This window comes from Macaca nemestrina, chromosome 2 (assembly GCF_043159975.1).
Source record: "Macaca nemestrina isolate mMacNem1 chromosome 2, mMacNem.hap1, whole genome shotgun sequence".
NCBI lineage: Eukaryota > Metazoa > Chordata > Mammalia > Primates > Cercopithecidae > Macaca > Macaca nemestrina.
In genome coordinates, this window is record NC_092126.1 from 150793619 (window position 1) to 150818446 (window position 24828).

The following is a 24828-nucleotide window of genomic DNA, read 5'->3' on the forward strand; positions in this document are numbered from 1 at the left end:
AAGGTGGCAAAATGGCCAGTAGCAGTTCCAGTTTAGCAACCCTGGTGTAAAAAAAGCACTTCTTTCTCTCTCTCTCTCTTTCTTTCTTTATTTTTTTTTTTTGAGACAGAGTTTCCTTCTGTCACTGAGGCTGGAGTGCAGTGGCATGATCTCAGCTCACTGCAACCTCCGCCTCCTGGGTTCAAGCGATTCTTGTGCCTCAGCCTCCTGAGTAGCTAGGATTACAGGTGCATGTGACACCATGCCTGGCTAAATTTTTGTGTTTTTAGTGGAGACGGGGTTTCACCATGTTGACCAGGCTGGTCTGAAACTCCTGACCTCAGGTGATCTACCTGCCTTGGCCCCCCCAAAGTGCTGGGATTACAGGTGTGAGCCATTGTGTCTGGCCTTCGTTCTTCATAGTCCCAGTAAAGTTCCTACGAATCACTCAGATTGCCAGCTGCAGTCATGTGCTAATCTCTGAACCAACCATGGTAAACCAGTATGGTACAGGCAATGGCTGGGTCTGAGCCACGTGCTCATTCCTGGAGCTGGAGATGTGGCCCACACATCCAAACTACATAAGCCAAGAATGAATGAGGGTGGTTCCCAAAGGAAAAGTACAATTCTATTACCAGAAGAAGCGAGGATTGTGACGGTTAATTTTATGTGTCAACTTGTCTGGGCTAATGGATGCCTGGATATCTGGTAAAACATTATTTCTGGGTGTGTCTCTGAGGGTGTCAATGGAAGATATTATTTAAATTAGTAGACAGAGTAAGAAGATCACCCTCACCAATATGGGTGGGTGTCATCTAATTTATTGAGGACTTGAGTAGAACGAAAAGGCAGAGAAAGCGTGATTTTGCGCCCCCCTCCCCTGCCCCCGCTTGACTGAGCTAGCCATCTTCCGCAGCCTTGGGCATTGGTGCTCCTGGTTTTTGGCTTTCAGACTCAGACCAGGGTTTCCACCATTGGATCCCCACTCTCAGGCCCTCAGGCTTGGACTGAATTATGCCACCAGCTTTCTTGGTTCTCCAGCCTGGAGACAGCAGTTCATGGGACTTCTCAGCCTCTATAACTGCTTGAACCAATTCCTATAATAAATCTCCTTTTCTGTCTGTCTATCTATCCATCCATCCATCCATCCATCCATCCATCCATCTATCATCTATCTATCTATCTATCTATCTATCTATCTATCTATCTATCTATCTATCTTTTTGGTTCTGGTTCTGTAGAGGGCCCTGACTAATGCAGGGATCTGTTCTTTACAGATCAAAGCAGCAGATGTTCACTCCAACTCTGATGTGCTTCCCATTGTCCTAGGGAGGTGTGTCTGTCATGAACAATAGGAGCTCCAAATATAGCTCAAGCATCCCTTGGCTTCATCAGCAGGTGGTTCCCAAGGAGGTCATGTTCCCATTAATAGACAGATATTTTCAAGGTGGCCCCTGGGCTAATTCCGAAGGTCCCTCCAGGGCACATCCACACAGCCTCACAAATCAGTCTGGGCTACTGCTTCCAACAAAACTGCTCAACCCATGCCCTGGTGTTCAATGCTATATTCTAGGGCCATGAGATGAAAAAGCCATGGGCCCTGCTCCCTGAAGCCCACAGTTGAGCTGGGAGATGAGACAGGTGGTAAATACTGTATATTGTACACTTACTATGTACCAGGCATTTTACAGGCCTTTTCTCCTTTAAACTTTTCAACCGCCTTTTGAGGTATGGATTATGACCTGCACTGTACACATGATGGAACTGGTGGCTAAAAATACTGTCCAGGCTAGCTTGGCTGGGAAGTGGTGGAGCCAGGGTTCCATGATCAGCTCTTCTGATGTTCATTCGAGGACTCTAGTTCTCATCTCCCTCTCCACCTCCTGACCAGAGTCAAATCGAACTCAATTTGGTACTAAAACAGTGCTCCCCTCACAAGAGATGTTCCATTCAAGTCAATTGAGTCTAAGACTTGGTCTGTACCTGTTCCTCAGAGGGCCACTGGTCTCGAGGGGTCAAATTCATTGGCCTAGATCAGTGTTATGGGTTGAATTGAGTTCTCCCAAAATTCATATGTAGAAGTCCCAACCCCCATACTGCAGAATATGGCTCACGCCTGTAATCCCAGCACTTTGGGTGGCCAAGGCAGGTGGATCACAAGGTCAGGAGTTCGAGACCAGACTGATCAACATAGTGAAACCCTATCTCTACTAAAAATACAAAAATTAGCCAGGCATGGTGGCACGCGCCTGTAATCCCAACTACTCCGGAGGCTGAGGCAGGAGAATCACTTGAACCCGGGAGGCAGAGGTTGCAGTGAGCTGTCATGCCACTGCATTCCAGTGTGGGTGACAGAGCGAGACTCCATCTCAAAAAAAAAAAAAAAAAAAAAAAAAAAAGAATGAGACTGTTTGGAGATGGGGCCTGTAAATAGGTAACTAAGTTAAAATGAGGACATTAGGGGTGGACCCTAATTCGCTGGGACTGGTGTCCTAATAAGAAGAGAAAGTCTGGACACAGACACACAGAGGGAAGACCACGTGGAGACCAGGAGAAGATGGCCATCTACAAGCCGAGGAGAGAGACTTCACAAGGAAACAACCCCGCTGAACTTGATCTTGGACTTTTTGTCTCCAAAACTGAGATAGTAAATGTCTACCGTTCAAGCCACTCAGGCTGTGGTTCTTTGTTATGGCAGCCTAGCAAACAAATACAGCCAGGAAGTATTGGGAAGAATGGAAAGAAGAATGTCTTTGTTGATTTTGTTTTTTTTTTTTTATAGAGACTGGGTCTCCCTATGTTGCTTAGGCTGGTCTCAAACTCCTGGGCTCAAGCAATCCACCCACCTTGGCCTCCCAAAGTGCTGGGATTGCAGGCGTGAGCCACTACGGCTGGCCTGTTCATTTTTTAAAAGTTGAGGCATTTGAGGCCAGCCTGGGCAGCATAACAAGAACTTGTCTCTACAAACAATTAAAACATTAGCTGGATGTGGTGGGGCAGGCCTGTGGTCCTAGCTTCTCTGGCGGCTGAGGCAAGAGGATGGCTTGAGCCTGGGAGGGTGAAGCTGCAGTGAGCCGAGGTCACACCACTGCACTCCAGCCTGAGTGACAGAGAGAGACTTTGTCTCAAAAATAAATAAATAAATAAATAAATAAAATAAACAATTGACTAGGTAACACACATACATTCAAAAGGCATAAAACCTCCGTTCTGCCTATGCTCTACCCCCACTCAGAGTCCCTCCTGGGAAGCAAATGGTTACCAGTCTCTCATGTTTTCTTTCAGAGATATTTATTCTTTCTCTCTTCACAAACGCACATGTATGTTTAAATTATTTTTTCTCAACCCATACACACAGTTTAGCACCTCGTTTTTTCGTTTAATAAAACATCCTGAAGATCCTGCAAGAATGACTTTAACGAAGCAGGTCTGGAAAGTCGGAGAAAGAAATACCCTGGTGAATCACCAGCACGACTGAAAAATAAAAGCAATGCATTAAGACTACAGCCAGCCTGCTCAGGTTTTCCAGCCTGCTGCATTCTGAGGAGCAGGGAGGAGAGATGTCAGAAGGAGGTGGATGGGCACTGCTAAATCCTTAGCAGGCTGGCGAGGAGCCTGGGTCTCTCAGGAGGACAAACCTTTGGTTTCTCACTCCCTCCTTAGTGCTCCTCTCTGCCCTCCTCTCCCCCACACACAAAGTAGGTCAGCGTGAGAGATGCTGCCTCCAGCGAGCAGGAGGGAGATGGTCCATGCTGAGTGGGAGGGCACGATTCGGGGCCCATATTGGGATGCCATCTGTAATTGTAGACTCTCAGAGCTGGAGGAGATCTTAAAGATCATCCTGTGTAATTCCCTTATTTTGCAGATGGAGAAGCTGAGCCCAGAGGGAAAAAAGAACTTTCCTAAGGTCACATAGCCAGGTGGACAGAGCAGGGACTAGGGCATGGGTGTCCTACCTTTTGGCCAGTGCTCCTTTTATGTCATCACAATGCCTCTGCTGGTTCTGAAATCTTTGTCAAGATGCCCAGCTTTTACTTTGCCTTCTTTGTCATCCCCTCCTCGATTACAGATAAGAGAACAGACCATGAAGTCAGACAGCCCGGGTTTCAGTACTGGTTCCACCCACTAGCCGTGTGATCGCTCACTAGCGGAGCTAGTGTGGGGAAGTTAATTAGCCTTTCTGTGCCTCAGTTTCCTCTTCTATAAAATGAAGAGTATGAGAATATCTACCCCTTAGAATTGTTGACAGGGCAGCCATGTTGCACAGGGTCCAAGGACCAGCATTCACAGTACAGTCCATAATATAGACAATATATAGTGGTGCCCCCTGGAATTGTGCAGTGCACAGCTTGGGAGGCTGTACACAGTAGTTCTGGTGAAAAGAGTTAAATGACATCATCCTTGTCAATTCATTTGCATACTAAGAGCTCAGTAAATGTTGGCTATTATTATCATCATTTTATTGTCATCACAAAGAACCAATTGTTTTGTCTTCAGAAGCAGCAAAGAATAGGAGAGGTGAGAATGAAAGTCCTATTTTCATGTTTCATTTGTCTAATTTAAGGTAATAAACATTCGGTACAGAAAACCTGGAAAATGTCTATAAGAACAGACAACAAAAATCACAATCCCACCAACCAGAAATAATCTCTTTGACATATGGTATATGTTTTTCTAGACATTTTTCTCTGCCTGCTTTTTTCACTTACTGATACATTGGAGACACTTTCGCATGTCAGCAAATTTTCTGGCCAGGCATGGTGGCTCATGCCTGTAATCCCAGCACTTTGGGAGGCTGACACAGGAGGGTTGCTTGAGCTCAGGAAGTTTGAGACCAGCCTGCGCAATATAGTGAGACCTCATCTCTACTAAAAACGAAAAAAATCAGCCTACTCTGGAGACTGAGGCTGGAGTATCACTTGAGCCCTGGAGGTAGAGGCTGCAGTAAGCTATGATGGTGCCACTACACTCCAGCCTGGGTGACAGTGCCAGACCCTGTCTCAAAATTTTTTTTTTAATTTACAACATCAGTTTCAATGAAAGGACTGCAGCATGGAGATTAAGAACATAGATGCTGTGTCCAGGTGGCCTAGTTTCAAATGTCAGCTCTTCTGTTTACCAGCTGTGTAATCTTGGGCACGATAGTTAACCTGTGTCTCAGTTTCCTCACCTATAAAGTGTGTCTATAATATTTACCCTGTAGGGTTGTTGTGATAATTAAATGGGTTAATATATGTAAAATTCCTAGAGAAGTACTTGGTAGAGTGACGGGTCATTGTTATTAGATTCATTTTTTGGCTATCCTACCATTGCTGAATATGGTCTCCTACTGTTGGCCTTTTAGGTCATTTAGTTTTCATGGCCATAAATAGTGTGGCCACAGATATTCTCAGCCATGTGTCTTTGGGCACATCCATGATTATTTTGTAAAAACAAATTGCTAGAAATGGAATTTCTGGCTAACATAGGATATATGTGCCAAATTATTCAAAATTTGTGCCAATTTACATTCTGGCAACATTTGAAAGGACAGGAGAGTATCATGAGTCCCTGGGGTCTTGAGAAGCAGAACGGGGGCACAGTTTGTGACTAGGACATGTATTTTGTTGTTGGCGGATCCATGTAGTTCCCTGGAGATGATATTCACATCTTTGTCCTTTGTAGCCCAATACCTTGTTTCCCAAATTTCAATTGTTTGACTACCATCTTCATGGGTTTTTTTTTTGTATCCAAAAACCATCTATACCATAATATATTTAATATTTTAAAATACATCCGCTCTTTAAGAAAACATGAATACATTTACTTTAAAAGAACATTTTCAATTACTAGTAGAAATGGAAAACCAGAATCACCTACCATAAAAAGGAAGTAACCGTGAAAATAAATATAACACAAGCAAAATGTTATTAAATTGTAGCTAGACACTATTGCTCGGGAAGGCTCTGAGCTCCAGGCCATGGACTTTGCATTGTGAGAGAGAAAGAGAAGGGGATTAGTAAATGAGCAAGAGCTACAGGGGTGTTAAAGACTTACTAGCACCAAGCTGTCGCTTTCTCTTTGGTATAGTCGAAAGAATCAACAGAGAATTGAAGAGAGATTTAATTTTGTTTGATTTGTCTTTGCAGAGTAGGGGAGATGGGGTGGCAGAGGCATGTGATTTTATGTTGAAGGATCTGTGAATTTTCCTACCAAAATTGTCTTTATAACTATCATTTTCCTTACTTTTAGAAACATCAGCCAATATTGCCTCACTGAAAAACAGCCTCCTAGGTTTGAAAGAAATCTTTATGGCACAAGTTCATGTAATCATTCACAACAGCCTGATCAAGAAGGCGCTGTAGTTATCACCTCCATTTTACAGAGAAGAAAATGAAGGCATAATAGAGTTAACTAACATGCCCAAGGTTGGTACAGCTAATCAGTAGTAGAGCTGAGATTTGAAACTCGGGTATTCTAGCTCCAGAGTCCAAATGGCTCCTAATCTCCATATTACACTGTCAATGAGTGGGGCCATGACCAGTTATTGGCTGCATCCCTTATCCCTCACTCTCATAGCTATAAGGTATAGACAATGGGACTCTCCTTGGACTCCCTTAACCCTGCCTGATAATTGGTTTCTCACCTTGCCAGTTTGACTCTACTTTGACCTTGACCTTATTCTGTTACCTGGAATTGGTGACTCTGAGACTCTGAAACCCTCTGGTGGTACTGATGGCTGAAGGTCTTCTTGCACCAGAGATGCTTGGGTCTAGAGATACTGTATTTGCATGAGCCTTATGGGAGCTAGAGTGGAGGGGTAAGTGACTTTGCCAAGTGTTACAGAGTGAGTTACTGTCAAAGCTTGGACTAAAATCCAGATCTGCTGATTCCTCCTTGAGTGCCCTATTCACCACACCTTTGGCTTTCTTAAGTTACATGAACAGTTTACCTTCATAACCATTGTCTTGTTTATTTTTCCCTGCAATTTGGGAGATAGATAGGTATTACTGTGAGTGCTTTATAAATGAGGACACTGAGGCTATGTTCAAGGTCATGTAGTTAATAAGTGGCAGAGCCTCTTGCATACATTAGAGGACATTCTATCAGAGAGGGGCATGATTAGGACTAGAACCCAGTCCTGTCTGGTTTCAGTCCAGATCTCTTCCCACAAAGTGCCCCAACATCCATTTTTGCCCTTTAGTGCTCTAGGTCCTGACACTATCTCCCATTTTCTATTTTTTTTTTTTTTGAGACTGAGTCTCGCTCTGTCGCCCAGGCTGGAGTGCAGTGGCGAGATCTCGGTTCACTGCAAGCTCTGCCTACCGGGTTCAGGCCATTCTCCTGCCTCAGCCTCCCAAGTAGCTGGGACTATAGGCACCTGCCATGACGCCCAGCTAATTTTTTGTATTTTTAGTAGAGACGGGGTTTCACCGTGTTAACCAGGAAGATCTCGATCTCCTGACCTTGTGATCTGCCTGCCTCGGCCTCCCAAAGTGCTGGGATTACAGGCATGAGCCACTGCGTCCAGCCTATCTCCCATCTTCTAAGATTTTAAACCTTACCTCTTTTCTAAAAGGGATGGAGGGAGTGGTGCCAAGTGAGTGACTCATACTAAAGTGTGAATGACTACCTCATCTCATGTTTCCCCATCTGGGTCTGCTTGCACTTAGAGAGATTGCTTTCTAGTGCAACCGAGGAATTCACTTCTGTATTAGTAATCTATTGCTACACAACAAATCACCCCCAAAACTTAGTGGGTTGAAATAACAATAATCCATTTCTTATTATCCATTTATTATAATCTCACAGTTTCCATACGACTAATGCAGAAAAGGCAGAGAGAAGGCATGACTCTACTCCACAATGTCTCAGTCCTCAGCTGGGGGCAGGAATCACCTGAAGGTTCACTCACTCACACATTTCTGCCTCACCTCATTGGTTGAGGCAGTGCCAAACGTCCAGCCAGTTTAGAAGGGAAGGAACATAGGCCCCACCTCTTAACGGAGAGACGTTGATGTCATCCTATAAGAAGAACTTGAGGCTGGGCGCGGTGGCTCATGCCTGTAATCCCAGCACTTTGGGAGGCCAAGGCAGGCCGATCACAAGGTCAGGAGTTTGAAACCAGCCTGGGCAATATGGTGAAACCTCATCTCTACTAAAAATACAAAAATTAGCCCAGCATGGTGGTGGGCAGCTGTAATCCCAGGTACTCGGGAGGCTGAGGCAGGAGAATTGCTTGAACCCAGGAGACAGAATTTGCAGAGAGCCGAAATCGCACCACTGCACTCCAGCCTGGGCAACAGAGCAAGGTCCCATCTTGAAACAAAACCAAAACCAAAAACAAAACAACAAACTTGTGAGATAGATATTTGTGCAGCTGTCTTTGGAAAATACAATCTGGCACAACTCTCTAAAGGTGGGATTTCATGCACAAGTCATGAACAGATTTTTGGGCAGTGGGGGCTCCTCTTGGTGTGGCCCCGATGAGACCCCATTTGGGGTTGTTCTCCAGCTGCTGCATTCAGAATTCTGCTTTTCTCTGCATTTATGCTGCAGTTGTTTTGTAATCCATTTTTCTCAGAAGACTCAGACAGCCCTCTCTGCTGATAGGCAGGGGTGTGATCCTGCTGCCAAGAGGACCTGACATTGACAATAAACAGCAATAAAAGTGCCGGTCTGCTCCTGTGCCATCAGATGGAGCCCAGCCAGCCATGACTAGAAAGTTTCCTATTTTCAAGTAGGCCTTCCCTGTGCCCAAGAGGAGCCTAAAGAGAAGGTGGGTCAGATCCTGGGTGAGGGAGTATGTGTGCTGCTTGTGGGAGATATCAAGATCTGTCCAGTAATCTAGAGTTTCTCTATGGGGGCTTTATAAGCAGCAATCTGGCTGGAAGAAGGAATTAGAAGTTCCATTTGCATAACACTTGACATATGCTTGAGAAAGCATTTGTTGTTGGTTTCAAAGATCCAAGAGTGAAGGCTGACTTAGTTTGGATTTGACCAGAAGAGGACTCTGAGACAAAGACTTGGGGATGGGGAAGTGACATAAGCAAGGGAAGGCAGCCATAAAGGGTACAGCATCAAGCTAGCTACCACTGTGGGAGAGGGAAGCTTATCTCTCTGGAGAAACTACGGAAGTCAGTGTAAAGCCCTTGCCTCAGAGTTATCCTACCCAACCGTTGAAAAAGCTGGGGTATTCGTACTCCTGTTGCCATGAGGGATGTGCCTGTAAAGCGGGGTTAATCCCAGCCTGCTGTTCTAAGTAGAGCAGGCTCCCACAGCTTTGGAGAAAGCCCAGAGACCCAGAGACACACGTACTAGTATCAGGAAGGCGGAACACACCCAGTGGCAAGGAAGGTTGACAATGTGTGCTCCAGATGACAACTGTCTCAGTGTGCCTAGTACCAAGGGACTTCCTGGGATGTGGGACTTTCAGTTTTAAAACCAGGAATGTCCCAGACAGACCAAGATGAGGCAGTCATGCTAGCCATAAGGGCAAAGCAACATGGGGAACTAAAGCCCATCCGTCACCCAAACCTACTGTCTGAAAGGAAGGATCAAAAAAGGACTTAAAAATGATAAAAGTGTTCCGGACTTAGATAGTGGTGATGGTTGCATGCTGTACAATTTTGTGAATATACTAAAAACTGCTGACTTATATACTTTAAAAGGATGAATTTTATGGCATGTGAATTATATCTCAATAAAAATGATTCACATAAAGACAGACATACAGATCAATGGAACAGAATTGGGAATCCAGAAATAAACCCTGATTTTTATGGTCCATCGATTTTGACATGTCATTGGATTTACAGTCCCCTGGTTAATCCAGGATGATCTTATCCTAAGTTCGTTAGCTTAATTCATCTGTGAAGACCTCTTTTTCAAATAAGATCACATTCATAGGTTCTGGGGGCTAGGACATGGACATATCTTTTTGGGGGCCACCATGCAATCCATTACAACTCCCGTTTTACAGGTAAGGAAACTGAGTCACTTGCTACGGCAGTACAACTAGTGATAGCAAGTAGAGATGTGAATCTAGGCAGTCTGTCTCTAAAGTCCATGTTCTTAACTACCCAGAAATGAAGGGACAAGACCACATACGATTTCTCCAGCTGATGGTAAAAGATGGACGGGCTCTTACTACAACCTGAAGGCCAACTCCTTAAATCTAGCCCTGCCTCCTTTCCTGAACTTACCTCCTTTGTCCAATTTCCCCTCAATTACTCTCTGTTCCATCAGGTGGCCTCTGGCCTGTAACATTTGTTTGAGAAGTGAGAAATGACAATGGTTATGACAGTAGTGGATTTTTGTTTAGCAGGGGAGACTGATAGGTGAATCTTGAGACTGTAAAATCAGGCATGGCTCAATGAAAGAACATGGAATTGGAGTCCAATAGATCTTGGTTCACATTACGGCTCTGCTACTTGCTTGCTCTGAGACCTCAGCCAAGTTACTTAATCCTTTTGAGCCTCTGTGTTCTCATTTCTTAAAAGAGAGAGAGAGAAGACCTATTTTGGGGTGCTGTTGCAGAGATTCAATGCTTTCAGTTCTACCATCATGAGTTTTTCTGAATTCTTTACTCTGCTCACCAGTGTAGACAAGCCTGTAGGAAAACAAAATGATGGGGCTGAGCTGATAGATAATTTCTCTGAAGATAGCAACATCAGTTTGGGAGAAAATAGCTTATTTCAATGAGCCTCCATTAGCCAGAAGGAAGAATGTTTTGGCTGAATATCAAAATTCTCCCTTGCTCTTTCAGCATACACAGAGCAGCTTCTGGGTGGAATCCTGTATCACTGCAATCGCCTGCCTGGCTTCCTGCCTCCAGCTCCTTCTCATACCCACAGCTGAGTTCCTTGTCACCCATCCACTGCAGGCTCAAAGCCACCCCGACATCAGGCAGAATTTAAGGAGACCAAGGACAGAGAAGTACCATGGTTACCAATGAAATACCATTTCACGGCTTACATTTGTTGTTTATTTACTACACACCAGATATCATGTTAAGAGTTTTATATGCACATTCTCATTCACTCCTCCCCACAAACTTATAAGGTAGGTACTATTATTATTCTCATTTTCCTGATAATAAAGCCAAAACCCAAGAAAGTTATATAAATTGCCAAAGCCCCCTAAGCCATAGCTGAATGGATCAAGATTGGACAGCTGACCTGAGATAGATCACTCAGATTGTCTCTCCAAGAAATTTGGAATTGTTTGAGAGACAGATCGTCTCTGCTGGTCACTCGAAATAAAGACATAAACTTGGCAGCTGTGGGGTGGTTATTAATGGTATACACATACCAGAGAAGCCATTCTGTACGTGTAGAGAGAAAGAATTAGGCAGATGGAGAAAGAAACAGAAAAATGTGCGTTTGGAGAAAGAGTGTGAGCAAAGGACTGGTTCTCTGGATTCCCCAGTTATACTTCTTGCCTCTATTAGTTAAGACTCCAGGAAATAAGTGATAGAAATATGACTTCTATTGGCTTAAATGAAAAGGAATCCACAGACACTAAAAATAATAGCTTCAACCATAGCTGGATCCGATGCTCAGTGTTGTCAGGAACCCGTCTCTATTTCTTGGATCTACTTTCTTCTGCGTTGGCGTCAGCTTCAGGCAGACTCTTTCTTCAAGATAGGAATATGTCTGCTGGAGGCCCCACACATAAATTCTTACACTTTCATGCCAGGCAGAGAGTCTAGAAGTTCCAAGGAAGGACTCATCATTGAGCCACTGGTTGGTTTGGGTCCCATTCCCAAATCTAAGGCTATTAATGTGTTAGAGGAGATGGAATGCTTGATTGGCCAGATGTGATCCAGGGGTTGGGATTGATTCCACCTGAATCACATGAACTGAGAGCAGGGAAAAGTGGCTCCCAAAAGGAAAACGATGGTGCTACCATCAGAGAAAGGAGGACTGGCCATAGGGCAATAAATACCACAGGTGTTTATACATGCTGTTCTATTATTATAAAACATTTCTTTCCTTTTATTTGGCTGGCTTACAATGGTTTTGAGGAGGATTCTGTTATTTGTAACTTAAAGCAGCTTTGATTGACAGAGCTAGATTTCTACCATATGCTTTCAACTGTCTTGCCCTACAATCTGGTACCATTCTCCCAGCCACAGCCCCAGTGACCTGTCCTACCTGCCTTTATACCTAATTATACTCACAGCTAAAGACTGCTATATTCTTTCTATTCATACCAGCGTGATGCAGACCAGCATCATGGAGGATTGGTGGAGAGGGAAGAGCCTCAAAATTGAAAGAGCTTGGATTCTTGAGCCACCACTTACAGGACCACCTGGCAATCAGAAATACACATGTTGGGCTAAATGTATACAAGAAGGAATCTGTTGTGCTAAGCTTCTGAGATGTGAGAGTTGATGTATTTCAGCAGATACCATAACCTTAACTAACATAAAAATAAAGAAGGGGCCAGGCGTGATGGCTCATGCTTGTAATCCCAGCACTTTGGGCAGCTAAGGAGGGTGGATCACAAGGTCAGGAGTTCAAGACCAACCTGGCCAACACAGTGAAACCCGTCCCTATTAAAAATACAAAAATTAGCTGGGCATGGTGGTGGGTGCCTGTAATCCCAGCTACTCAGGAGGCTGAGGCAGGAGAATTGCTTGAACTCGGGAGGTGGAGGTTGCAGTGAGCTAAGATTGCGCCACTGCGCTCCAGCCTGGGAGACAGAGCTAGACTTAGTCTTGAAAAAAATAAATAAATAAAATAAAATAAAGAAGGGTTTCAAAAGCTAGTTTAGGGAGTTTCAACTTGATTTTCATGGATAGTTAGCTTTACCAATCAGGGATCTTAGTTGCAAGCCACAGAAATGAACTCTGGATTACATAAGCAAGAAGGGAATTAATTGAAAGTACATTTGAATCCCAGCACTTTGGGAGGAGGGCGAGGCGGGCAGATCACCTGAGGTCAGGAGTTCGATACCAGCCTGGCCAACATGGTGAAACCCCATCTCTACTAAAAATACAAAACTTAGCTGGGTATGGTGGCGGTCACCTGTAATCCCAGCTACCTGGGAGGCTGAGGCAGGAGAATTGCTTGAAACCTGGGAGGCAAAGGTTGCAGTGAGCTGAGATTACGCCACTGCACTCCAGTCTTGCCAACAGAGCAAGACTCTGTCTAAAAACAACAACAACAACAACAAAAAGTACATAAGTACGTTGGGTAGCACACTGAGTTGCCCCTAAGAGTAGGGAACCAGGGTTAGAAAATGGGCAGGAACAAAGGGAATGTAAACAGCCAGAACCACAGGTAAAAACCAACCTCAGAACCAGACTGTTGAGGATACTGCCACTCTCACTGCTGCACACTGGATATTTTGGTTTAGATGGCCTACACCTCCAGTCCTGCATACCTCCGTCACTTCCACCCCTAGAAATTGGGTCAACACTCAATTTGGGTTTGGACTGCTCCTCTGTGTTTGTTTCTTGTCATCATCAACTCAAAAAAAATCCCAAGAGGATGCAGCAGCTTGGCCAAACCAAGGTCATGTGTTCAGGCTCTGGTTGCCAGAGAGTCTGACAAAAAAGAGCATCTCTGGGCTTTTCAGCTCCTATGTCAGAGGAGGCCACCTTTGCCTTCCATCAAGAGTTGGACAGTGAGGCATTTCCTGAACTTGGAAGGATGTCAACCAAACCACCGCTCCAAAGCAATGAAAACCCAAATCAACAGCACAAAAACAAAAACAACTACCATTATTAGCGAATTACTAGTGAAACAAATGTCCACTCCAGGGACTTCTGAAGAGTTTTAAGCTGGAAAGTGATGTTGTCAAATACACTTTAGAAATATTATTTTGTTGGCAAACTATTGATTGGATTGGAAGAAGGCTAGGGAGGAAAATAAATGAGGAGAGTCGCACTGGTCATCACCTAGGAGCTTGTTAGAACTGCACAGTGTGGGTCCCTGCCCCTGACCTGGTTTAGGGCAGCATATTTCCAATTTTATGGTACATATGAATCACCCCCAGATAACTTGATAAAACACAAATTCTGATTCAGTATATCTGGGAAAGAGCCTGCAACTTTGCATTTCTAACAAGTTATCAGTTAACGTCAATGCTGCTGGCCCATGGATCACATTTTAAGGAGCAAGGATCTAGGTGAGACAGGAGAAGGGCTTGACCTAGGTTAGGGGGCCATGGGATGGAGAGATTCCAGATTCCAGTGTTACTAAGGAAGTGGAATCAACAAGACTAAGTAATTGTTCCAAAGTGTTCTGATTTGCAGAGAAATCAGAGATGCCTTCTAGGCATCTGATTTGGGTAAGTAGATGGCAGAGTTTGGGGGATATTTTTTGCTTTTTGCTGGTCTATATTTCTGATAAAGAATCTGCATTTACTTGTACACTAAAGAAAGGGGATACAAAAGAAATCAATGACACTGCAAGGAGCTCAGGTGAGTAATGGGATGTTTCAAAATATGATAAACATTTTAAATTTCGGTGAACAAAACACATCATTTTTTTTTTTTTTTTTTGAGACAGAGTCTTGCTCTGTCACCCAGGCTGGAGTTCAGTGGCTCGATTTCGGCTCGCTGCAAGCTCTGCCTCCTGAGTTCACGCCATTCTCCTGCCTCAGCCTCCCGAGTAGCTGGGACTACAGGCACCTGCCACCACGCCTGGCTAATTTTTTGTATTTTTAGTAGAGATGGGGTTTCACTATGTTTGCCAGGATGGTCTTGATCTCCTGACCTCGTGATCTGCCCGCCTTGGCCTCCCAAAGTGCTGGGATTACAGGCGTGAGCCACCGCGCCCGGCCAACACACCATTTTTATATAGTTTATTGGGTGTGCTTCACACCAACTGTGAGGGTGATTGGAATTGCCACTAACTATTGCATGGCTAGAATCCAACTTTATTACAAAGAAGGCTTAGTAAAATGTGATATTTTTTCTCTTTAATTTCAGAACTAATCATGTTATAATGCTGGCCAGGTGTGACATACTGATTTCTCTTTAAAAATACTTTCCAGGGAGCTGATTATGAAAACTACAGCGGGATAATATGTTTCTTTCAATACCGAACCCAATTAATTTCAGTGACTCATAAATGCTAGGGTGAAAAATTAGAATATTAAAGCTCCATTTGTTTAAGAAAGAAATCATTTTCCTTCTTCATAATGGACTTCCTATTGTTTTGGACATAAATTTCTCTCTGAAGTTAGGTTAGAGAATCAGTAACACTAAGGAAAGTTTCTTTCCCCCACTTTATTGAAACAATATTCACCCAACAGATGACAGGCTGCAGCTTGAGGAAGAGCTGATCACCTTTTAACTGAAGGTGATGATTATGACTAATACTTATTAAGCCCTTTCATGCAACATACATCTTGAGTTTCTCACAACACTCCAAGGTAGGCACTTTTAATCCCCATTATACAGATGAGGAAGATAAGGCTTGTGAGGGTCAGTGACTCACCAAGCTCTCCCCCAATGGCAAATGAGTGACAGATAAGGCATCCCAATCCAGGTATGATTGCTTGCAGTCATCACTCTTAAAAATCCACCACTGAATTCTACCAATATTAAGCATGAGACCGGAAGGTACAATCTCCAGTACTTACACATGAGAAAAACAAAGTTCAGATGATTCCTGGGCCAGTGTGGTTTCTGATGCACTGTACTGCCTCTTACTGAAACTGGCCTAAATCTATAAAGTTGATGAAATTGATCTGATTCATAATATATATATAGATGGTTCCTTGTTGGAATGAATTTGGGTGCCCTGGGAAGACTGTTTTATTAAGATATCCTTTTCAGCATTAGATAGTTTCCAAAGTTCTACCATTAAATATTAATTCATCTGACTTAGGCCATTCATATCTCTTTGTTAAAATGCAGTTGCTCAAGCATTTCAATGTGGATATATGCACCCTTTTCTGAAAATAGCTTTTAATTGGAGAGAGGGAATGAGGTCAGAGAACAGAAGCAGGTTGAGATGAGTCTTAGGGCAAGAGGAAGAGGAAAAAGGTAAAACAAAAAAGTGGGGGCGGGGGTGGGGTAGAATCCAAGGACCTCAATGACAAATCGTCTCTTTAACTGCTTTGCTGAAGAACTGATTTCGACTAAGGGAGACTCTTAGGGTTAATGATAAACTTTTGTTTTGAGTAGAGTGAAAGATGACATCAAGTAGACCTGATTTTTCTCCTTAAGATCATCTACAAATACAATATAGATTTGGAGAACAGCTACAAACAGCTTGGAGAATAAGCCCTGAATCTGTCACCTCCTCGTTCTGGGACCTCAAGCAAGTCACCTTTCCCCCACTGAGCCTTAGCTTTTAACATAAATTGCTATCCGATGGGGCAAGACAGAAAGAGCCAGAACTAAGAATCGACTTGGTTGCTGGGCAGATGATATTTTTGAAATGCTCTGAGTCTATTCTAACATTAAATCCTCCTAGAGCTTATCCATGCTGGACATGCTTCAAACCGGTTGACATTAAATGTCCTTCCAGAGACATCTCAACCTCCAGTGGCTTCTCTGATTCAAATCCTCTCTTGTTAGTCATTGCAGGATGGTCATTAGTGAGCAGTCTCAGTTGTCCTTTTTAGCATTCTTGTTTGGCAAGAGAGGTCTCTGCCACACTCCCTAAAGGGGTCCTTTCCCACTTCTGGATGAAGCAGAAGGAGAAAGAAACAGTTTACATAATGGTGTGATTGCACCGATGCCTCAAACTCATTTTTTCTCCAATTACCACATTTTCTGACAGCTAGCTTAGAAGTTGTTACCAATTTTTTTTTCAGCCAGAGAGCTTTCATTTATAGATCCAAGCTTATCAGAGGATAACTTTAAAGAACACATTTAAACAGAACTTCAGGTTTTAAAACAGAGATAAACGAGTGTTTTTCACTGATGACACAGATTGGGAAGAGGGTAATTCCTCCTCTGTGAAAACTCGTAAAAGATGTTAATGCTTGGGAATTTCCCCAATTAATCCTATGGGTGAAATCCTTCTTAAACCAACTTATTTAGATTGTGGCTGGGCTTGGGAAGCAGCAACAGACCTATTTACTCAGGTGATCACAGAGAAAAACTGAGAAAACGGGAAGGGCCCTGGCCACTAGCAGGCATTTGTGTGTTTGGTAAAACCTAGGGTTTGACACAATCCCTCAAACTGTGGAGACAGCCCCTTATCATTTTATGACCATGATAGGCTAGAAGAATAAGTTGATTAAAATAAAAACTGGAAAAAAGCAGTCTTCTGCTATGAGAAGAACATGTGTTTAAAAGTCAAAAACACCTGGGCAGGTGCATATATCAAACGCTTTCTTCCTGGGCCTGAGAAACTGAAACATAAGAGTTAGGTGCATCTTAAAGGGATCCCAGAATCCATCATTTCAGACCTGCTCTGTGTGAATAAGCTAGGAAAGGTGATTCAGCAAAGTCAGGACTGGGGAGAAATGTCGACTTGGAGTCAATGGGACCTTCAGGGACCTGTGTCCTATAGAGTCAGAAATAGGACAGAAATAGGAATCTGAATTTCTAAAGTGGAATTCAGGCTTGAGAAATTCCTCCACCCACCATGGATGAACGTATAGAAATGGTCAGTAATAAAGGGAAACATGTTAAAAAAAAAAAAGAAAAGAAAAGAAAAAAAGAAACACCTGGGTGAGAATTTTTGCTTTGCTACTAACTAGCTAAATGGCCTTGAACAAGACCCTATGCTTCTCTGAGCTTCAGAATCCCCATGTGTCTGGTGGGATTGCATACAGGGACAATGGATAAGAAGGATGCAAAGGAAATGCTGAACACAGGGCCGGGTACAGAACAAGTCCTCAATACGTGGGTGTGAGAGTGGGTTAGAAGACCATTTCCTGGCATCCACCCCCATCTCATTCCTGATGGACTTGGCCTCTCCCATCCAGTGTTGTCATGTTGCTCTGGCCATACCTGAGCTCACCTCTGAGACTGCATAGCAGAGAGGTGGAGAAAGGGGTGGTAGACGCAGGGTCACCTGAGAGTGTCACACAGATCTTAAATGGCTCCCCATTGCCTCAGATGCACCCTGGCTCTGGAATTAGCCAGGCCCAGGTTTGAATCCCAGTTCTGTCCCAACCTTCTTGTTTGTCTTTGGTGAAGCCACTCCCCTAGCTGAGCATCTGCATTTTCTAGCTGTAGAAAAGGGACTATAGTAAGAAATAGTGCCTATTTCCTACGATTGTTGAAGGATTAAATGAGATGATGCATGGGAATTTTTCAGGACGGGACCTGGTATACATCAAGCACATTATTAATGTTTGCTATTGTTGATACTATTTATTATTCTTTTATCATTATTTATCACTACCTGGTTCCAACTTGTTTGTTGCCTTGCCTCCCTCCACCTGTCTTCACACACCACCATGCTTCAGCTACTTTGAAATACTATTCTTAAAATGTATTGAGCACCTACTATGTTCCAGGGCGTTTCCTAAGTATTGGATACCCACTAATGAATAAGACTCAGTTTATGACACAGGAGCTTGTGGTCTAGACAAATTCTCTTTGCTGTTTCTAAAACTTCCTCATATTTTTATGCCATTATATCTTTGTAGATGCTTTCTGCTGCTTAGAAAGGCATTTTTACCTTCTCTCATTGCTGTAGTCTTATTTATTACTTACAGTCCAGCTTGGTGGTAAAATATTTTCTGATCCCTCAAGGAAGAATTAAATACTCCTTGCTCTTCAATTCCATAGCATCTTGCATAAAATTCTGTTATGGCACTTACTGTATTGGGGTTTTAATTTTTAATTTTTCTTCTTTTTTTTTTTTTTGGAGACAGGGTCTCACTCTGTCACCCAGGCTGGAGTGCAGTGGTGTGATCATGACTCACTGCAGCATCAACCTCCTGGGCTCAAGGGATCCTCCCATCTCAGCCTCTTGAATAGCTGGAATCACAGGCATGCACCACTACACCCGGTTAATTTTTTTTTTTTTTAATTTTGTAGAGCTGGGGTCTCACTATATTGCTCAGGCTGGTCTCAAATGATCCTCCCTCCTTAGCCCCCTAAAGCACTAGGATTACAGGCATGTATTTTATATGTCTGGGAGCTCACTGAGGGCAGAGACTCCATCTCATTTATCCAATAACTATTTATTGAGATTTATGTGCTAGGTGCCACTATACGTGCTGGAGAGATGAGAGATACAATACATGGTTCCGACTCTTAAATAATTCAAAGTTTAGTAAAGAAGCAGCCATTTATCTATCACATTCAATTTAAGTTGACAGTTGGGTTTTGTTTTTGTTTTTGTTTTGAGTTGGAGTCTCGCTCTGTCACCAGGCTGGAGTGCAGTGGCACAATCATAGCTCGCTGCAGCTTCAAACTCCTGGGCTTAAGCAATCTTCCGGCCTCAGCCTCCCAAGTAGCTGTGACTACAGGCATGCCCCATCATGCCCAGCTAATTTTTAAATATTTTGGAGAGGCGGGGTCTTGCTTTGTTGTTCAGGCTGGTCTCGAACTCCTAACTTCAAGTGAACCTTCCACCTCAGCCTCCCAAAGTGTTAGGGTTATAGGCATGAGCCACTGTGCCTGGCCTCAGTTGACAATTGTTGTAGGGAACACCTACATCAGTCTCATTTGTCTGTGTATTCCTAGTACCTAGATCCTGTTAGTTGACATGATTTGAATTCCCTAACCAAAAATATTTCCCCTAATGGCTGGTCACAATGCTAAAATTTTGCAATTCAAATTTGTTTCCTTTAGGTCTATATTTATCAGGATTCTTTTGATGGCAAATGACAGAAACACAACTTTAATTAATATGAGGGGAAAGAGGAACTTATTGGCTCAGCAAGGAAAATGTGAACAGCTAAACAATGCGACAGGCAGGCAAAACTGGATTTCAGGAAGAAGTGGTATTCGGGGCTTCATGCCAGGATTCTCTATCCTTTTGCTCAATACGTTGATGTCATTCTTGCAGCAGGCTAGCTTTCTCTCTGCATGGTGGTGTTGGAGGCTATGTAAATGCATCACTCAGGTCTCCTTGAGGTGGCCATGAGAATGTGCCTGAGGGAACTGCAGCTACCGAGAGTTTCATGAACCTCCCTCCCCAGCTGCTGAAATTCATTGCCTGTTTTTGTGCTGAGATGATACTTTCCATGTGCTGCTCCCAGCCAGTGACTGTGTGTGTCAGAAATAGGAAAGCACGTCCATTCCTGGAAGACCCGGAACCCCCTCAAGACCAATTTTGGCTTGAGGACTTCCCAGCAACATTGTCAGGCCTTCCTTGGACCGCATGGTAGTTCAGGATGCTCCTTCTCACTCTCTTTGACCTGAGGTTTAACTTGTATTGCAGTCCAACGGTTCTCCCATCCTTCCCTGGCTCCCTTCCCCATTTCCTCTCCACCTAATAGCATCCTTGCACACTGAATTCTGTCTTGGTGTCTGCTTCTTGGATGACTGGACCACTAGACTCCTTTAAGAGAGCCTGCTGTGGGGAGCAGAGTGGGCTGAAAGGCCTAGTTGTACCCCCCTGGATTCACAGTGGCATTTTGCTGAGGACACATTTCCCTCACACTGTTTCTGGTCAATGAGTAAACATGTTGTGGGTCTATTGCTGGTCTAGTCCTCTAATGTGTATTTTTTAAAAAGATGGGTCTTGCTATGTTGCTCAGGCTGGTCTTGAACTCCTGGGCTCAAGTGATCCTTCTATCTCAGCCTCCCAAGTAGCTGGCACCACATGGACACACCACCAAGCCTGGCTCAATGGGCAACTTTGGCTCTGCAATTCTCCAAGACCTGGCCAAAACTTTCTTAAAACTGTGCTGTAATCTGAGGCTCTTCCTAACCAATCTTCCTTCCTTCCCCCTCTCATTTCAGGTGTCAGAGCTGCATCGCAGTCTGAGGTTCTCTCTCCCTGCCTTTTTCTTCCTTCTTCCCCTTTACCCTTTAAAGGTGTTTCCCTAAGAAATCTCTTCTATGTCTAATACCACCTTGACACCTGCTCCTCTAAAGACTTGAACTAGCTGGGCACAGTGGCTCACACCTGTAATCCTAACATTTTGGGAGGCCGAGGCAGGAGGATTGCTTGAGCCCAGGAGTTTGAAACCAGTCTGGGCAGTATAGTAAGATCCTATCTCTACAAAAAATAAAAAATTAGCTGGGTGTGGGGGCGCACATCTGTGGTCCCAGCTACTCGAGAGGCTGAGGCATTGGGATCACTTGAGCCTGGGAGGTTAAGGCTACAGTGAGCCATGCTTGTACCACTGCACTATAGTCTGAGCGACAGAGCAAGCTCTTGTCTCAAAACAAATAAGAAATTAATACAATAAAAATTTAAAAAGAAAGCATCATGACCCAGCTGAGATGGAGGCAAAGGAAACCAAATAATAAAACAAAGACCTGAACTGACACAGGTGGTCAAAAGGGTTGTGAATAAGTCTTGTGTTTTTACCTTATAGCTCCCCCAACCATAACAACTAATTATTATTCTCTATTTTAGTATTCTTTTTTTTAAAACAAAACAAAACAAAACATTCTCAAGGAAAGACTGATTGGGTTGGGCTGGGTCAGGTGAACCAACTAACTGTTATGAAGACAGTGAGTCACATCAAAACATGGCAGCCAGCCGGGCGCTGTGGCTCACGCCTGTAATCCCAGCACTTTGGGAGGCTAAGGTGGGAGGATCACTTGAGCCCAGGAGTTTGATACTGGGGTGAGTAACATAGACTCTGTCTCTACAAAAAATACAAAAATTAGCTGGGCATGGTGGTGTCTGCCTGTAGTCCCAGCTACTCAGGAGGGTGAGATGGGAGGATCAGTTGAACCCAGGATGTTGAGTATGCAGTGAGCTGAGATCACACCACTGCACTTAGGCCTGGGTGACAGAGTGAGACTCTGTCTCAAAAAACAAAAGACAAACAAAACAAAACAAAACAAAAAACACAGCAGCCATGTGAATGGAGTATAAGAGAAACTACCCAAGAAAAGGCTGGGGAAGGGGATGCTAGAAAATACAATAAGAAATTTCCACAAGGTCTTGCAGGCATTGCTGGTTCTCAGAACTTCTTGGAAAATCCATAGCTTTATGAGGATGGGGGGAATCATTCTTAAACCTTCTCAGCTGGTGTCTTAAGGGTAATGGTGATTGTCAACTCAGAGCGAAGCATTGTAAATAGTGCCAGGTGGGGCAGAAGCATCAACTCTGGATTAGGGGCCCTGAAATGAGATGGGAAAGCGGTAGAGGCAAACTTGTATCTTCATCACAATTCTGTTGGGGACGAACCTTATCTGAGTCCTCCTTAATGGGGAGCAAAGATACAGTCCCTAACTTCTACAATGATTATGCAAATCAAAAATTATTCAGGAGCCCTGAGATCCAAATGTCAAGAGGAAAGACAAGATACAATAATGTAGAAGGGGGCAGAGGTAGGGATCAGAGTCAGGGAATGGAGTTAGGAATTCAGACCAGAGAGATAGGATCGATTGGGATAAGTTAGGATCAGATAGCAGCGGCGATCCACTGGCCTTGAGGGATCTCCCAGGGTATCAGCTACCATTTATAATTGGCTTTTAAGGCCTGGCAGGAATTCGATGAGTGGGTGGAATGGCCTTGTTGACAGGACCACGGGTAGAACAGCCATGGCAGAGTGCAACATGCGCACACTGAACTCTTACTGCAAGCTGAATTGAGCCACAATTATGGATTAATATATTTGGAACCTTAGTGGAATTTTCCAAGAGAAGTCAGGGCAGGAGAGCCCTGTGCAAGTCAACAAAAATCTGTTAATTCTTCGGTAACAGAGGCTTTGGGAAATAAAGAGATGACTGCAAAAGAGGATTTAAGGTGTCTATTTCTTATGGATCTTCTGAGCTAGAGGAGGTGGCTTTGTCACTGCCAGACAGGAGGTGCACATGTAGCCTCACAGTCAAACTGGGGAAGTCACAAGTCTAGGACTCTGTGTCTATCCTGCATAGCCACTAAGCTACCATGCCCACTCTCTTCTGAGCACATTCAAGGTGCCCTTAATGTGCTTACTATGTGCCAAAAATTGTGCTAAGCACTTTTCATGCATCACTTCTTTTGACCTCAGAAAACCCTATGAAGTAATTACAATGATTATTCCCATTTCACAGATAAGTACATTGAGGATCACAGACGTGAAAGCAATTACCAAGGTAATTGCTAGCACAAAGTGGATCTGGAACTTGAACCCAAAGCCTGTGTGAATGATTACCCCATTGACATGCTCCCTTAACCTGCTTTTAACTCTTTTAACTCCCTCAGTTACCGTCTTTTATTACTTGCTTTTCCACATATACCCTAGATGCCCACAGCTGTCATTTCAGATAGTACTCCGAATTTTACTATTACTAAAAATCAGTTTTGTTTGTTCTTTTTTATTGAGCGTGTGTGTGTGTGTGTGTGTGTGTGTGTGTGTGTGTGTGTGTATGTTAAACTGGGTAGTATAGGCAAATGGTACAAAATTTAGAAATATGAAAGAGCATATGGAAATTTCCCTTAGTCATCCAGTTCTCTTATTATGTGTGATTTAGAAGCCATTTGTATTTCCTTTCTTTCATGTCCATTATCTATTTTGCTATAACATTGTTGGTATTAAGTTTAGCCTAAAGCTGCCTTCTTACATATTCTAAGGGTGACCTAAAGCTTTCTCCATACATAGGGAACTGTAACCTAACGTGATGTGTAAACAGACTGGAACGTACTCTTGGAACAAGTAGCCCAGTCTCAGCCAATCAAAGCGGCCGAGCTTCAGCCAATCACAGGCAGCCAAATGTTCAAACCGGTTTCCAATAAGGCAAAAGCCCAGCCGTAACCAATCCAGCTGTTTCTGTACCTCGCTTCTCTTTGCTGTACTAATTCACGTTCCTTTTTCTGTTTATAAGTATTATCTGACCAGTGGCATCCCGGGAGTCACTCTGAACCTATTTTGGTTCTAGGTGCTACCCAATTTGCCAATCATTCTTTGTTCAATTAAACTGTTTAATTTGTCTAACTTTAATTTGTTAACCTTTCATTTAACTCTGCTAAAGTTAACTTGTCTTTCATTTTGTTTTCTTTTAACGTTGTTTTTCATTTTTATTGAAATGTAGATGCTTTTAATATATTGAGGAAATGTTTTAAAATATATCATTTGTCCTATGCCTATGGTATGAATTGCTAGTATTTTTCCCATTTTGTCTTTTGCCTTTTGGATTTGTGAAGGTTTTTTCCATGGAGAAACATGGTAGTCAAATTGATAAATTTTTAAATTTCATGACCTCTGTGAAAGGTCATTCTTAGACAGCTATTCCTTATTCTGAGATTATAAAACAAAATTCCTCCATTTTCTTCTATTATTTTCCTCCGTTATTTTGGGATCCATCTGGATTGTTTTTAATGTAATGTGTGAGATATGGACCTAACAAGTTTTTCCCAAGGTAACTATTGATTATTCCAAAGTTTATTGAATAATTTTGTTCCCCATTGATTTGAAATGCCACATTAATGTATAGTAGATTTCTGGATACATTTAGTTTTATTTCTGAGCTTTTCACTTATTGATCTGTTTCTTGATGCACAAGTACACTTTAAATCACTGCAGCTTAATACCAGTTTTAATACTGATGGAGTCAGTTCCTCTCTTTCTACTGTTCTTTTTCAGATTCTCCTTGGTATTTCCAGTTTGGTTTTCTGTATGGATTTCAGAGTCAATTTGTCTAGTTTCCCCCAATCCCTGCCCCAACAAAAAATCTGTTTCTTTTTTTCTATTTAAATTGCTTTACATTTCCAGATTAATTTGGGGAGAAATGACATCTTTATGATATTGTCTTCATATCCAAGAACATGATATACTTTTTTTTTGTTCATTGTCCTTGGTGTCCTTTAGTAATGTTAATATTTTTCC

General features: G+C 43.1%; 4 long non-coding RNA genes across 6 annotated transcripts in view; 1 reads left to right on the forward strand and 3 right to left on the reverse strand.

Moving 5' to 3' along the window:
• LOC105477717 (uncharacterized) overlaps positions 1-4083 on the reverse strand; it is a 25447-nt gene extending 21364 nt beyond the window's left edge. The window contains exon 1 of the long non-coding RNA XR_984908.2: positions 3936-4083. This is a non-coding gene — a long non-coding RNA (uncharacterized lncRNA). The remainder of the gene's footprint in view (positions 1-3935) is intronic.
• The window catches only part of LOC139362015 (uncharacterized), a 17202-nt gene extending 5550 nt beyond the window's left edge, over positions 1-11652 (forward strand). Inside the window, exons 2-4 of one of the 2 annotated variants that reach the window (XR_011620242.1) lie at positions 6211-6386; positions 8572-8737; positions 10727-11652. This is a non-coding gene — a long non-coding RNA (uncharacterized lncRNA). The remainder of the gene's footprint in view (positions 1-6210; positions 6387-8571; positions 8738-10726) is intronic. The other variant, XR_011620243.1, reaches the window with a different exon arrangement.
• Positions 3338-3855, reverse strand: LOC139362014 (uncharacterized). Its single transcript, XR_011620241.1, has 2 exons — positions 3618-3855; positions 3338-3453 (listed from the first exon to the last, which is right to left on the reverse strand). It is a non-coding gene; the product is annotated as an uncharacterized lncRNA (long non-coding RNA).
• On the reverse strand, positions 10135-14190 carry LOC105477718 (uncharacterized). Of its 2 annotated transcripts, none has more exons than XR_984911.2 (4): positions 13868-14190; positions 13260-13367; positions 12176-12273; positions 10135-10570 (listed from the first exon to the last, which is right to left on the reverse strand). It is a non-coding gene; the product is annotated as an uncharacterized lncRNA (long non-coding RNA). The 2 variants fall into 2 exon arrangements; XR_984910.2 differs by having other exon boundaries at positions 13689-14190.
• Positions 14191-24828: the final 10638 nt, after the last annotated feature.